The sequence below is a fragment of the Bos indicus x Bos taurus genome, chromosome 26, assembly GCF_003369695.1.
Source record: "Bos indicus x Bos taurus breed Angus x Brahman F1 hybrid chromosome 26, Bos_hybrid_MaternalHap_v2.0, whole genome shotgun sequence".
Classification (NCBI taxonomy): Eukaryota; Metazoa; Chordata; class Mammalia; order Artiodactyla; family Bovidae; genus Bos; species Bos indicus x Bos taurus.
This window is the reverse complement of record NC_040101.1, coordinates 43,530,675-43,544,408: the sequence shown is the minus strand read 5'-3', so window position 1 is coordinate 43,544,408 and position 13,734 is coordinate 43,530,675. Positions and strand designations below refer to the sequence as shown.

General features: G+C 39.1%; 1 protein-coding gene across 3 annotated transcripts in view; it reads right to left on the bottom strand.

Annotated features, from left to right (window-relative positions):
- Window positions 1-13,734, bottom strand: part of PRKG1 (protein kinase cGMP-dependent 1) — a 1,417,535-nt gene that overhangs the window by 894,423 nt on the left and 509,378 nt on the right. The window contains exon 1 of one of the 3 annotated variants that reach the window (XM_027529232.1): window positions 7,909-7,931. The exons of the other annotated variants lie outside the window; for them this stretch is intronic. The gene's annotated coding sequence lies outside the window, so the exon portion shown is untranslated. Of the gene's footprint in view, window positions 1-7,908; window positions 7,932-13,734 lie in introns of those variants that run through there. 3 annotated transcript variants of the gene reach the window in all.

Below are 13,734 nucleotides of genomic sequence, written 5' to 3'. Positions count from 1 at the left end.
TTTAATTTTCTAGAGCTTTAGCTTTACATTTACTTCTTCCTTTTAAAAAATCGACCCACTTTTACCTAAGAATAATATATTTATGAAATCACAGAATTGTTCAAATATGTAAGATAAAATCTTATATATTTAAAAACTTTAAAAAGTTGAATTCACAACTGATATAATGTGCCACACACACCAGCCGTGAAGCAAACTTAGAAGTGATTATACATTTACACAGAGTAGGAAATGGCAATCCACTCCAATATTCTTGCCTGAAAATTCCGTGGAGAGAGGAGTTTGGCAGGCTACAGTCCACAGGGTCGCAAAGAGTCAGACGTGACTGAGCGGTTGGTCACGTGTAACAACACATTTACAAAGGAATTCCAAGTATAGACTATACAGACCAAGTGGGTCACTTAAAAAAATTAAAAATAAGACAGTCAAAAGTTTACTGCATACACTCAATGGCTCCAATGCCCACCTAGTCAACTTCCCTTAAAGTACTTAGCTTCATCTTGAGCCACCCTCTTCATTTACGTTCCTTTCTTTTTCCCTCTGTGTCTAAAAAAAGATTTGTTTTAAATGGGGTCCAGGCACATGGAAAGCAGGTGGGCCTGTATGTGGTGGTTTTGGTTTTGAGGGGACAGATGTGGGGAAACAAATAAGGAAAAAGTCAAATAGGCAGAATACTTAGCACCTTTATGCAGAGGCCAACAGCCCTCAATAAATGGCCCAGTATGGAGGGTTTTATATGCTTATAATTTGATATTAACTTTAAGAATACATTTTAATGACACTACCTCAGATCATCATTGTGAGTCACTTCACTGTATAGCAGAAACTAACACAACATTATAAAGCAATCATACTCTAATAAAAAATAAATAAATAAAAACAAAAAGCTCCTAATAGTGTTCTAGACATTTTCCATTATTTTGCCTGGCTAAACTCAACAATGACTAGAGGCTATTAGGACTGTTACTTGAGGTACTAAAAATAATCCAAAATGTAGTTAATTTATATCTTCTATTCCTGCTCTTTTTATTCATTTTTGCTTTTTTTTTAAAAATGTGATACTATATTGGTATTGTTTTTACTATGCCCTATCTCCACCAGGAAAGAAAAATAAAGAAACATTCAAGTTATTTTTACCTGAACTCTGCTAAACTGTTAAAGTTGTTTGTGTGAGAGGTGTTAGAATATTGGGTTAAAGAAAGCCTGATGGTTATTTACAGTTTCACTTGACTCTTGATATCACTCCTGCCATTAGCACGAAGAGTTGAAAGCTTTATCACAGCAACTTGAGTGTACTTTTTATTTTACTTCAGGTACCACATGCCCATTTATGATGTAAAACGGGCTGAGTCATGAGTCCTAAATTTTGCCACGTTGAACAATAATTAACCGACCTCTCGCTTTTTGGCGCTACAATTTATGTACCACTTCAGGGAGATGGTCAGTAATAACAGATCCACAGTGAAGCATCCATGCTGCTGCTAAGTCGCTCAGTTGTGCCCAACTCCTTATGACCCCATGGACTGTAGTCCACCAAACTCCTCTGTACATGGAATTCCCCAGGCAAGAATACTGCAGTGGGTTGCCATGCCCTCCTCCAGGGGATCTTCCCGACCCAAGGATCAAACTCTCATCTCTTATGTCTCCTGCATTGGCAGGCAGGTTCTTTACCACCAGCACCACCTGGAAAGCCCAAAGCATTCATACTTTTACCTATTTTTATAAGAATCAGTAGTTTCTACAAATAAAAGACGGTATTGAATTTATAAGAAAACCCAGAGTCTCCTGACTTTATGGGCATTTTTTTTTTTTTCCCAACTAATCTGTAGTTTAGGGCCGTAAGGACTTTCACAAATAAGACCAATCAGTTCAGAGATTTATTACTGGCAGGCTGAGACAGAATGGCTGGCAATAAGCTAATTACGAATACTCTGTGCTAAATTCCAACAATCTTGGTTGGAACATGCAGGACAACTTGATTGGTCATTAAAGGGATATAGTTGTTCTATCAAAGGTCCCATCTAGACAAGATCTTCCATCTCCTTTGTTGTCTAATACTTTTATGATTTTGTAGGTTTGAGAACACAGTTTTTACATTATGTAATCTCTCATGAGGGTTTCTATGGCTGATAGATTCAACAGGAACATTTAACATCGTGATGACTGAGCTGTGCTATGATCAGCATGGGTATATTTTCTCTAGGAGAAAATATGCATATGTTATGAAAAGATTACTACAATAAGTTTAGTTAACATCTGTCATCTCACAAATACAGTTGTTTGTTTGTTTTTTCCCCTTGTGATGAGAATGTTTAGAACTTACTCTCTGCTTCCTTGATGGATTAAGACTACTACTATATTGAACTTGCCTTGTCATTTTATGTTAGGAGTGTGGTTACTTGTGGAAGAAAGTAGAAATCATTAAGGCTACTATGGGCTAACTAAAGGGAAAAAAGCCTTCTCCTTTCTAGGGACAGATGATAGTCTTAGATATTCTTCCTTAAGAATACATCTTGTTAGTCATTTACATATGTCTTCTTTAAGTCAGTATAAGAAGGAAAAAGACAGTCTCACTATTAGATGATAGTTTATTCTCAAATTAAAGAAGGGCGGTGGGTCAGCACCTTATCAGTTTTCTGTTTAAGTTTGATTTCAAGTCCAAAAGGATATGGTCTCTCTGGACCTAAACTCCTGTTCTTTTGATGAGGTGTTAATTTGGATTGGAAATCATTCTTTGGAAATTTAACAAAAGTTTGTGAAAAATTGCCCTGTTTTAGTATTTACTATTAGGTGAGTTTTCTTTAGTTTTTGTTTGTGTGTTTTTGGTTTACCAGTATCTTATTAAAGATTGGGCTTCCCAGGTGGCGTTAGTGGTAAAGAACCCACCTGCCAATGCAGGAGACATAAGAGACTAGGGTTCCATCCCTGGGTCAAGAAGATCCCCTAGAGAAGGAATGGAAACCCAACTCCAGTATTCTTGCCTGGAGAATTCCATGGACAGAGAAGCCTGGTGAGCTACAGTCCATAGGGTTGCAGAGAGTTGGACAGGACTGAAGCCGCTTAGCGTGCACACACATTAGAGATTAAAGACGAGAGAAAGAGATAAACAGAAGTGACTTCTTCCCTAAACCATGTGTGTTTTCACAGTTTCTGTAACCATCACATCCTTATAATGCTTTACATGAGGCCAAGCGTCCCATTCACAGAAGTCACTTTTCTTACATCATCATAGCAATAATTCTTACTAGAAGCACAAAAGTACTAGTCATTCAAATGGAATGAAACTTAGTCTGAGGTATAAGAGGCTAGTCGAGGTTGAAGCTACATGAGTGAAGACCTCTGTTTTCTCTCTTTCAATTAGGAAAATCTGATTTCCCTTCTGGTCGTGACTGCTATAAATACATTAGATACAATTGTTCATTACACTAAATTACAACTGATTGTAATACATATTGAATATGAAATAAAATCATTACCAGTATACTTAATAATCAGAGAATCAAAAATGTAAGTGAGGTATCTAGAACTAAAAATCTCACTTACAGGAACTAAAAGATAAAAGAGAGAGAGGTTAACATGCACATTAATATAGGTGAAACTCATTTTTTGTTTTGGCTTCTAACTCTGAGGTCTTGGGCTTCCCTGAGGCTCAGCTGGTAAAGAATCTGCCTACAATGTGGGAGATGTGGGTTGGGAAGATCGCCTGGAGAAGGGACTGTGTACCCACTCCAGTATTCTGGCCTGGAGAATTCCATGGTCTCTATAGTCTATGTGGTCACAAAGAGTTGGACACAACTTTTCACTTTCACTTTTTCTGAGGTTTTAGGGCATATGCACATATCCACAAAGGAAACCTACATGAAGAAAGAAAATGAAATTTAAGCAAGCCAGATACAGAAAATCATCTGAACCAGCAGAATGAAAGTCTGGAATGAGCAAATTACATTACAGCATTTCTGTCCTTAGAGATATTTAAGGGGTAAGAATTTACTAAACCTATTGTAGATGAGTCAGCCATTGACCAGACATGAACAGAACTCTGGAAAGACTTCACAAGACAAGCATGATGATTCTATAATCTTTCTACATCTTATGTTTTGAAATCCTAGCCCTTTAAAGTACTCAAAAGGCACTAGATAAATATCAGTGGACTAATTCAACTTCTAGTGATGAAGAAAACCAAAGACAGGACAGATAAGAGATATTCACATAGGGAAGAAACAGGGAGTAGTCTAATCATTCCCTGAATAACAAGAGTTGAATAGATAATTTGACTGTCTCAAGTCAAGTTTATTAAGCTCAATTCTTGCCATTCACAATGCATTTTTGTTCTATTACTTCCATGATACATGAGCACCTCATTAGTCTAATCAATGAATGGCCATGTCTTTAGTTCCTTAGAGACTGGCAAATGACAAACACTATTATCAGTGTCAGACCTGTGGGGACGCATCATATGATTTTTGTGTTTCTTATGTAATAGTATTAAGTTGGGCAGACTTTTGGACCTAACACTATGGTTCCCAAATGGGGTCACTTTTAACCCTAGGGGCTATTTGGAAATGTCTGGAGATATTTGTTTGGTTCTATGAAAGTTTTGGAACTAAGGAGGTTCTTCTGGCATCTAGAGAGTAGAGGAACACCACTAAACATTCTCCAGTACACATGTGAGCCCCCACAGCCAAGCATTATTCAGTGCAAGAATGTAAGCAGTGCCAAAGCTGAGAAACCCTGAAATGAACTATGTCCACATGTGTACAAAACACTCTGCATTTAAAGGGACAATTTTGACTTCCACTTAAAAAAAGAATCTCTACCAGACATAAATTGCAAGCCAAAAAAAGGCTAGCACCAGGTTGCAATATTTAAGTAATCCATGTCTATTAGAGTAGAATTAGAATAAACACACAAAGCTACTTTACTGACTTATTTTCCCCAGCGGATGTCACCTGAAATAGAAGTGATTATAAAAATTTTTGAAGCAAGACTTACAAGAGTATCCTGCTGATATTAGAACGACATCAGCATTTGTCCAGGCATACCTGAGACTATCAGGTTCTGACTCTACTGCTGAATGGTTAAAAGATCTGGGATAAGTTATTTAACTCTCTATGTGTCAATTATCTCAGTACAAATTTGGTATAATAAAACTTAATAGGTTTTGATAATTAGATAATGCATTTGCAAAGACAAAAATATATAGGTTAAAAATAGTTCTTGAGGAAACTGTACTTCTTTTTAAAGAAAAAATACTTTGATAAGCAGTTTTAAGGAAAAAGAAGCAGGGTTCAAGGTTTTGGTTCATAAGATTCAGGAATGGAAAGGAGAAGAGTGACAGATGAGCAGAGGCAATAAAAAGAAAAACAGGAGCAAGAAACTGCAGATTTCAGAGAAAGGGGCAGGCAGGAAAGCTTCATGTTGAGAGAGGCTGTAAGATGTTTAGTAGGAGGGATGTCTAATGTACAATATTCAGTTAGTTGCTGCCAGAATTAGTGCCCTACATTTCTCTCCAAATTAATCTGCTTCACACTAATTTCCTGTGTAAAGGGCTTGGAGGAAGATAAAAGCTTGAGGAGAGATCCACTGCTTGGATACATCAATAAACAGAAAAGCAAGGAAATGAAGAATGAGTGATAATGGGGAGCTGGAAAGCAGGAAACCCTCCAGTAACTATGTAAACTGTGTAATTATAAGAAACTAAGGACTCAGAAATTGGCAGATATCTGAGGGGAGGACATCAGTCTTTTCACAGGATGTGAAATGGGTGCTTAATCCAATTTCACCCAAGGCTAGGAAGGTTGGAAAAGAATTCACTGTGACCAGAATGATGTTGCTTCAATCAGAGATTATGTCTCCTTTACCTAAGTTCACCTAATACCTTTTAATGGCTCTTAGGAGGAAAAGAATTCTGAAATCACAAGTTCTAAACTAATATTCTGGTTCTCACTGCTCTTGACATGCCAGACCTTTAGACATTCAGTTTCTACACCAGGGCAATGGGAATAACAGCTACCTGCTTCACAGGATTAATATGTGAAATTTATGTCAGAGTTTGGTGTGTGATCAAGCTTTCTACACATATTAGTATCCACTAAACTAATTGAAGTGTCAGTCATTTAATCCTGCAGTGACTGGTTGTAAAGAGATTAGTAAATTCTCATGAGTGAATAAATGGGAGTGTCAGTGAAAATGACCACTGCTGTGATCATGCTTTAGGGAAGCCTGAAGATTTTGTTTTATATTGCCTATGTCGTCCTGAAGAAGAACAAACGGTACAGTTGACCCTTGAGCAATTCAGGTTTGAACTGCATGGGTCCACTTAGAGGTGGACATTTTTCAATAGTAAAAACTTCAGTTCTATTGAAATGGAGCAGGAATCTGTGGGGCTCCTGGGCAGAGAAGCCTTCCCATGTCCCTCCTTTCTTGTTTGTAGGGAAAAGACTCCAGCCTCCATGACCTTCCCTGATTCCCAAAGGGCAGGTTTGAGGAATTAATCAGGGAAGGAAGTGGATGCAGAGACAAGAACAGTCAAGAAACAATAGTGTAGCCTTGGGGCACAGTCCTGGTTCCACCTCAAAGATACACATAACAATATGTTTGTGTTCTTTACAAACTAAACCCTCCAACAAGTGGAGTTAGCATTTTTCATTCCAGAGAAGACCACCTGAGACCATACAAAAGGCACCGGGGAGCTCATCAAGAGATTATCTGAGACCAGATTCAGATCAGATCAGATCAGTCGCTCAGTCGTGTCCGACTCTTTGCGACCCCATGAATCAAAGCATGCCAGGCCTCCCTGTCCATCACCAACTCCCGGAGTTCACTGAAACTCACATTCATCGAGTCAGTGATGCCATCCAGCCATCTCATCCTCTGTTGTCCCCTTCTCCTCCTGCCCCCAATCCCTCCCAGCATCAGAGTCTTTTCCAATGAGTCAACTCTTCGTGTGAGGTGGCCAAAGTACTGGAGTTTCAGCTTCAGCATCATTCCTTCCAAAGAAATCCCAGAGCTGATCTTCAGAATGGACTGCTTGGATCTCCTTGCAGTCCAAGGGACCCTCAAGAGTCTTCTCCAACACCACAGTTCAAAAGCATCAATTAAAGGAGTGCAAACCCTGCATATACCTAATCTGATCAACAACAATGCCCATGAACCACTGCTATAAAACTCCTTAAGAAATCCTTCTGGGCTTGAACACACAGTTTTCAAGGGCAGGAAGCTGCTGTCTCCCCCTTTGCTGGGCAAAGCAATAAAGCTATCCACTTTTGTTGCTGCTACTGCTGCTGCTAAGTCGCTTCAGTCGTGTCCAACTCTGTGCGACCCCATAAACTGCAACCCACCAGGTTCCTCCGTCCCTGGGATTCTCCAGGTAAGAACACTGGAGTGGGTTGCCATTTCCTTCTCCAGTGCATGAAAGTGAAAGTGAAGTCTCTCAGTCGTGTCCAACTCTTCTTGCCTCCATGGACTGCAGCCTACCAGGGCTCTTCAGTCCATGGGATTTTCCAGGCAAGAGCACTGGAGTGAGGTGCCATTGCCTTCTCCCCAAAACCACAGATATGAGAGGGACAATTACAAATTTTACTTGGATTAATTTATGCTTGCTGAATGATCAACTGCAATGAAAAGTGTCAACCTCCCACTCTACTTGGTAAAAGTATTTTTGTACGGTAACTTACTTTATCCAGCAGTACAATACATTTCTCACAATGCAAATTTTTATTTCATAGCTTAGATTACTCTTGATGTGACATTTGTATTTCTATCCCCTTTAAAGTAATTATGATTCTCTAGAGCATACAGCAAGCACTTGCCTACCTTCACATTTTTAAAAAGCAGACAAAAAACAAAGAATAACCACACAGCCTGAAAAATACTCTGAACAGGTATAAAAATAAAAAAAGAACTTACTCTCTCAAAAGCAGTTGTTCAAATGGCCTGGAACAGGTTAGGAATGAGAAGATTTGGTTTGAAAGTTATTCCCAAGACAAAGAAAATGAACTTTGTCCTCGTGTATCACTGAGAACAAAATAAGCTGAAACCAGGATAATATTTTAACAAGTTAAACTGAGGGTGGAATAAAACTACTGAACACCCCTCTAGATGGCAGTCAGGGGAAATGGCAAATTCAAGTCTTGTAGTAAGAGAGATTTTTATCAGTTGATACATGGGTAAATAAAATGTGGAATTCTGTCAAGCCATAGTAAAGAATGAAGTACTGACTCAGGCTACAGTATGAACCAACCTTGAAAATATGCTAAGTGAAAGAAGCAAGTGATAAGGACCACATATTATTGAAGCCAAGCAGGACCCTGTGGGGCCCTCCTAGGTACAAAATCCGCTCTATGTTTTCCATTTCTCCTAGACCCTTCCTTAGTTTCAAAAAGAGTAAACTCAAGCAGTTAATGATTAGGAAAGCAAAGGAATGAAGAAACACAGGAAAAGCAGTCAAACAATAAAAGTAATGAGAACTTAAACAACAGTTCAGCACTAAGCAGAGTCCTAGTTCCTCCTCAAAGGATATACATAACAATCTAGTGTATATCTTTGAGCTGTCCTGCAGAAACTAAGACCCTTACCTAGGTGGAAGATGCTGATCAAGAGGACATAGACCCTAGACTGACTGGAACTAGAAGAAAGCCATGCACCCTGCATCCCTCATCCCAAATGTTTCCACCAGGGAGTTTGGGTCTTTACCCATTCTTCTTGCTTTTTGCCTGGCAATAAACATTGTGCTTTCCTTTGCCATCATGCTTTCCTTGGCTTTACGGTGCTGTAGATGAGTAGACCCAAGTCTGGTTCCATTTATACCTAATGTCCAGAATAGGCAAATTTATGGGGAACTGAACGTAGGTGACTAGTTGCCAATGGCTGGGAGAGATGAAGGACTGAAGTATGACGGTGTAGGGGTACAAGATTTGTTTTACAATAATGAACATGTTCTAAATTTGGCTCTGGTGATGGATGCACACATTATAAAAATACTATTAATAAAAGCCATTGAATATCTTAAATTAGTCAATCATATGGAATGTAAATTATAAAACAATAAGGACTTAGCACAGGCGCATAGTAATGGCTCAGTTTTAAGACTGACCATTAATGCCATCGGAGAAGGCAATGGCACCCCACTCCAGTGCTCTTGCCTGGAAAATCCCATGGACGGAGGAGCCTGGTGGGCTGCAGTCCATGGGGTCGCTGAGGGTCAGACACGACTGGGCGACTTCACTTTGACTTTTCACTTTCATGCACTGGAGAAGGAAATGGCAACCCACTCCAGTGTTATTGCCTGGAGAATCCTAGGGACGGGAGAGCCTGGCGGGCTGCCGACTATGGGGCTGCACAGAGTCGGACACGACTGAAGTGACTTAGCAGCATTAATGCCATATATAGAATCATATTACCCCTTATAAGAATGTTGAAGATTCAGATGATTTGACCTCCATTATTTTTCAAATAGCCTTTCTCCTACTCCCTTTAGGACACTCACACCAACATTTTTCATCAAGCATGACCTCATTTTCCTTCCCAAATTACCATCAATCCCTTCCCAACTTCACTGAATGACTAACACCACCAAAATCATCATTCAGTCATGAGATCAATGACTATAAATCCTTCTTACTGTCAGCATACTTAATCTACTCAATTATATTTATTCCATAACTAGAAGCCTTTCCTAAGCCTTTGTTCATAACTAACATAGAGCTCCTTTCCTGGATTCTTTGCCACCAAACAAACCAGCAAAGATATTAGAATCATTTTCTTTGATTACTGTCCTCATAAAATATCCCTCTGCTATGAAATTTACAGAAGTTTTTATAGAGTCAAAAATCACATTCCTGGTGTTGTGTATCTAGTCTTCCCACAAACTAGGACCTTTCCTAAATAAACCCGACACTGAATCTTTGTCTTTGTCAGTCTCTTTAATCCAACTTCATGGTCCAGCTCAAAAGTTCTTAACCTAATAGAATATATCATATATATATATACACACACACACACATAAATATATATATATATATACACACATACATATATATAAACCTAATATTGGTGATGTACAGGGAGGCCTGGCGTGCTGCGGTTCATGGGGTCACAAAGTGTTGGATATGACTGAGCGACTGAACTGAACTGAATATATATATATGTGTGTGTGTGTGTGTGTGTGTATAATCTTTGCTTTTACTGACCTCTGTAAAAATGTAGCATTTCCATAGTAATAGGCCATACAAGCATTTACAGTTCTTATGACTTTGTCTCCAATAAAAGTTGTATTTTATATTATAGCTGTTTGAGAAATCTTAAAAACTGTTTATACTTTCCACTCAAACTCATGACAGTTAATAGATACATTGTTAGGTATTATTTAATGTGTTAAAAATACACATGCATTAATGAATCAAAAATGTTTATTAAGTTCTTTTTATATAATTTGTTTCCTTGGAAATTCAAAAGCAGCCAGCCTTATGTACTTTAGAAAATTCTGAAATGAGGTCCCTAAAGAGCAGAATTCTGCAGAGATACATAGTGCAGAAAAAGATTATTCAATTAGCCAGAGGTTCTTAATCTAGATTCCTCATACAATCTTAGCATGGTATTAATAACTATCACTAATGGCCCAGAATTTGCATGGAAAGAGAAGACAATGTAGATTAAAAACCAAAAAAACACTATTCTTGCTGGTTGGAATACTTGTTAAAGCATAACATTATGGATTCTATCTCACTGTTTGTCAACTGAAGTCAAATGACTCTGTGGACATCTGGTTTACCTCTCACTGTAGACTGTTAACTTACTAGTGTATCTTTGGCTATAGGAAGGAAAGAGGAAGTGGTAGCTCTTCTAGCACAAATCCAGTAAGATAAAGGAAGACATACTAGATATACTGCTTATATGGAAACTATAAAAATAGAGGCTTTATCTTGAATGTTAAAAAAAAAAAAAACACTTTGCCTTAATACATTTTTGTTAATCACCCTTCTAGTCTATTATACCCAACTAACTGTATTCCAGACATGGGACTGGAAAAGGTCAGTTTTCATTCCAATCCCAAAGAAGGGCAATGCCAAAGAATTTTCAAACTACTGGACAATTGCACTCATTTCATATGCTAGCAAGGTAATGCTCAAAATCCTTCAAGCTAGATTTCAAAAGTACCTGAATAGCAAACTTCCAGATGTACAAGCTGGATTCAGAAAAGACAGAGGAACCAGAGATCAAAATGCTGCTGTTCATTGAATTATAAGGACTTATGCCAGCATGCCCCAACTCCCAGGACTCTTGTAGTCAGTGCCCCTGACCCTGTGGCAGGCCACTGTCAACTCACGCCTCTGCCAGAGACTCCTGGACACTCATAGGAAAGTCAAGCTCAGTCTCTTCTGGGGTCACTGCTCCTTTCTCCTCTGTCCTGGTGCACCTAAGGTTTTCTTGTGCCCTCCAAGAGTCTGTTACCTTAGTCCTGTGGAAGTTCTGCAATGGAATCTTACTGACCTTCCAAGTCAAATTCCCTGGGGGTTCTCAGTCCCTTTGCCAGAACCCCAGATTGGAAAATCCATTGTGGGCCCTAGAACTTTTGCAAAAGTGTGAGAACTTCCTTTGTATAACTGTTCTCCAGTTTGTGGGTCGTCTGCTCGGTGGCTCTACAGTGGAATTAATGGCGACTTCCTGCAAGAGGACTAAATCAAATCTCTTGTGTTTAAACAGTGGAAGTGACAAATCTGATAGACAGAGTACCTGAAGAACTATGTACAGAGGTTTGTAACATTGTACAGGAGGCGGTGATCAAACCCATCCCCAAGAAAAACAAATGCACTAAAGCAAAATAGTTGTTTGAGGAGGCCTTACAAATAGATGAAAAAAGAAGAGAAGTGAAAGGTAAGGAGAAGAGGAAAGATATACTCATTTTAATGCAGAGTTCCAGAGAACAGCAAGGAGAGATAAGAAAGCCTTCTTATGTGAACAATACAAAGGAATAGAGGAAAACAATAGGATGGGGAAGACTAGAGATCTCTTCAAGATTTTTAGAGATACTAAGGACATATTTCATGCAAAGATGGGCACAATAAAGGATAGGAATTGTATGAAACTAACAGAGCAGAAGATATTAAAAAGAGATGGCAAGAATACACAGAATAACTATACAAAAAAGATCTTCATGACCCAGATAACCATGATGGTGTGATCACTCACCTAGAGCCAGGCATCTTGGAGTGATAAGTCAAGTGGGCCTTAGGAAGCATCACTATGAACCAAGTGGAGGTGATGGAATTCCAGCTGAGCTACTTCAAATCCTAAAAGATAATGCTGTAAAGTGCTGCACTCAATATGCCAGCAAATTTGGAAAACTCAGCAGTGGCCACAGGACTGGAAAAGGTCAGTTTCCATTCCAATTCCAAAGAAGGGCAATGCCAAAGAACATTCGAACTACCTACAATTGCACTCATTTCACATGCTAGCAAATGCTCAAAATTCTCCAAGCGAGGCTTCAAGAGTATGTGAAACAAGAACTTCCAGATGTTCAAGTTGGATTTACAAAAGACAGAGAAACCAGAGATCAAATTGCCAACATCCAGTAGGTCATAGAGAGCAAGAGAATTCCAGAAAAACATCTACTTCAGCTTCATTGACTGTGCAAAAGTTTTGATTGTGTGGATCACAGCAAACTGGACTATTCTTCAAGAGATGGGAATACGATACCACCTTACCTTACCTGCCTCCTGCAAAACATGTATTCAGGTCAAGAAGCAACAGTTAGAGTTGGACATGGAACAACAGACTGGTTCAAAATTGGAAAAGGAGTACGTCAGGCCTACATATTGTCACCCTGCTCATTTAACTTATATGTAGAGTACATCATGTGAAATGCCAGGCTGGATGAAGCTCAAGCCAGAAACAAGACAGCTGGGAGAAATATTAATAACCTCAGATGATGCCACCCTTATGGCAGAAAGCAAATAGGAACTAAATAACCTCTTGATGAAGGTAAAAGAGGAGAGTGAAAAAGCTAACTGAAAACTCAACATTCAAAAACCAAAGATCATGGCATCCAGTCCCATCACTTCATGGCCAATAGATGGGGAATCAATGGAAACAGTAAGCGACTCTATTTTCTTGAGCTCTAAAAATCACTGCAGATGGTGATGAAATTAAAAGAAGCTTGCTCCCTGGAAAAAAAGCTATGACCAACCTAGACAGCATATTAAAAAGCAGAGACATTACTTTGCTGACAAAGGTCCATATAGTCAAAGCTTGGTTTTTCCAGTGTCATGTATGGATGTGAGAACTGAACCATAAACAAGGTTGAGCACCAAATAATTGGTGCTTTTGAATTATGTTGTTGGAGAAGACTCTTGATTGAGAGTCCTGTGGACTGCAAGGAATCAAAACCAGTCAATCCCAAAGGAAATTAATCTTGAATATTCTTTGGAGGAACTGACGTTGAAGCTGAAGCTCCAATACTATGGCCACCTGATATGAAGAGCCGACTCACTGGAAAAGACCTTGATGCTGAGAAAGATTGAAGGCAGGAAGAGAAAGGGACGACAGAGGGTGAGATGGTTGGATGGCATCACAAACTCAATGGACTGAATTTGAGCAAGCTCCTGGAGACGGTGAAAGACATGGAAGCCAGGTGTGCTGCAGCCCATGGGGTCACAAAGAGTTGGACACGACTGAGCAACTGAACAACAATAACACTGGATCATAAGAGAAAGCAAGGGAATTCCAGAAAAACAT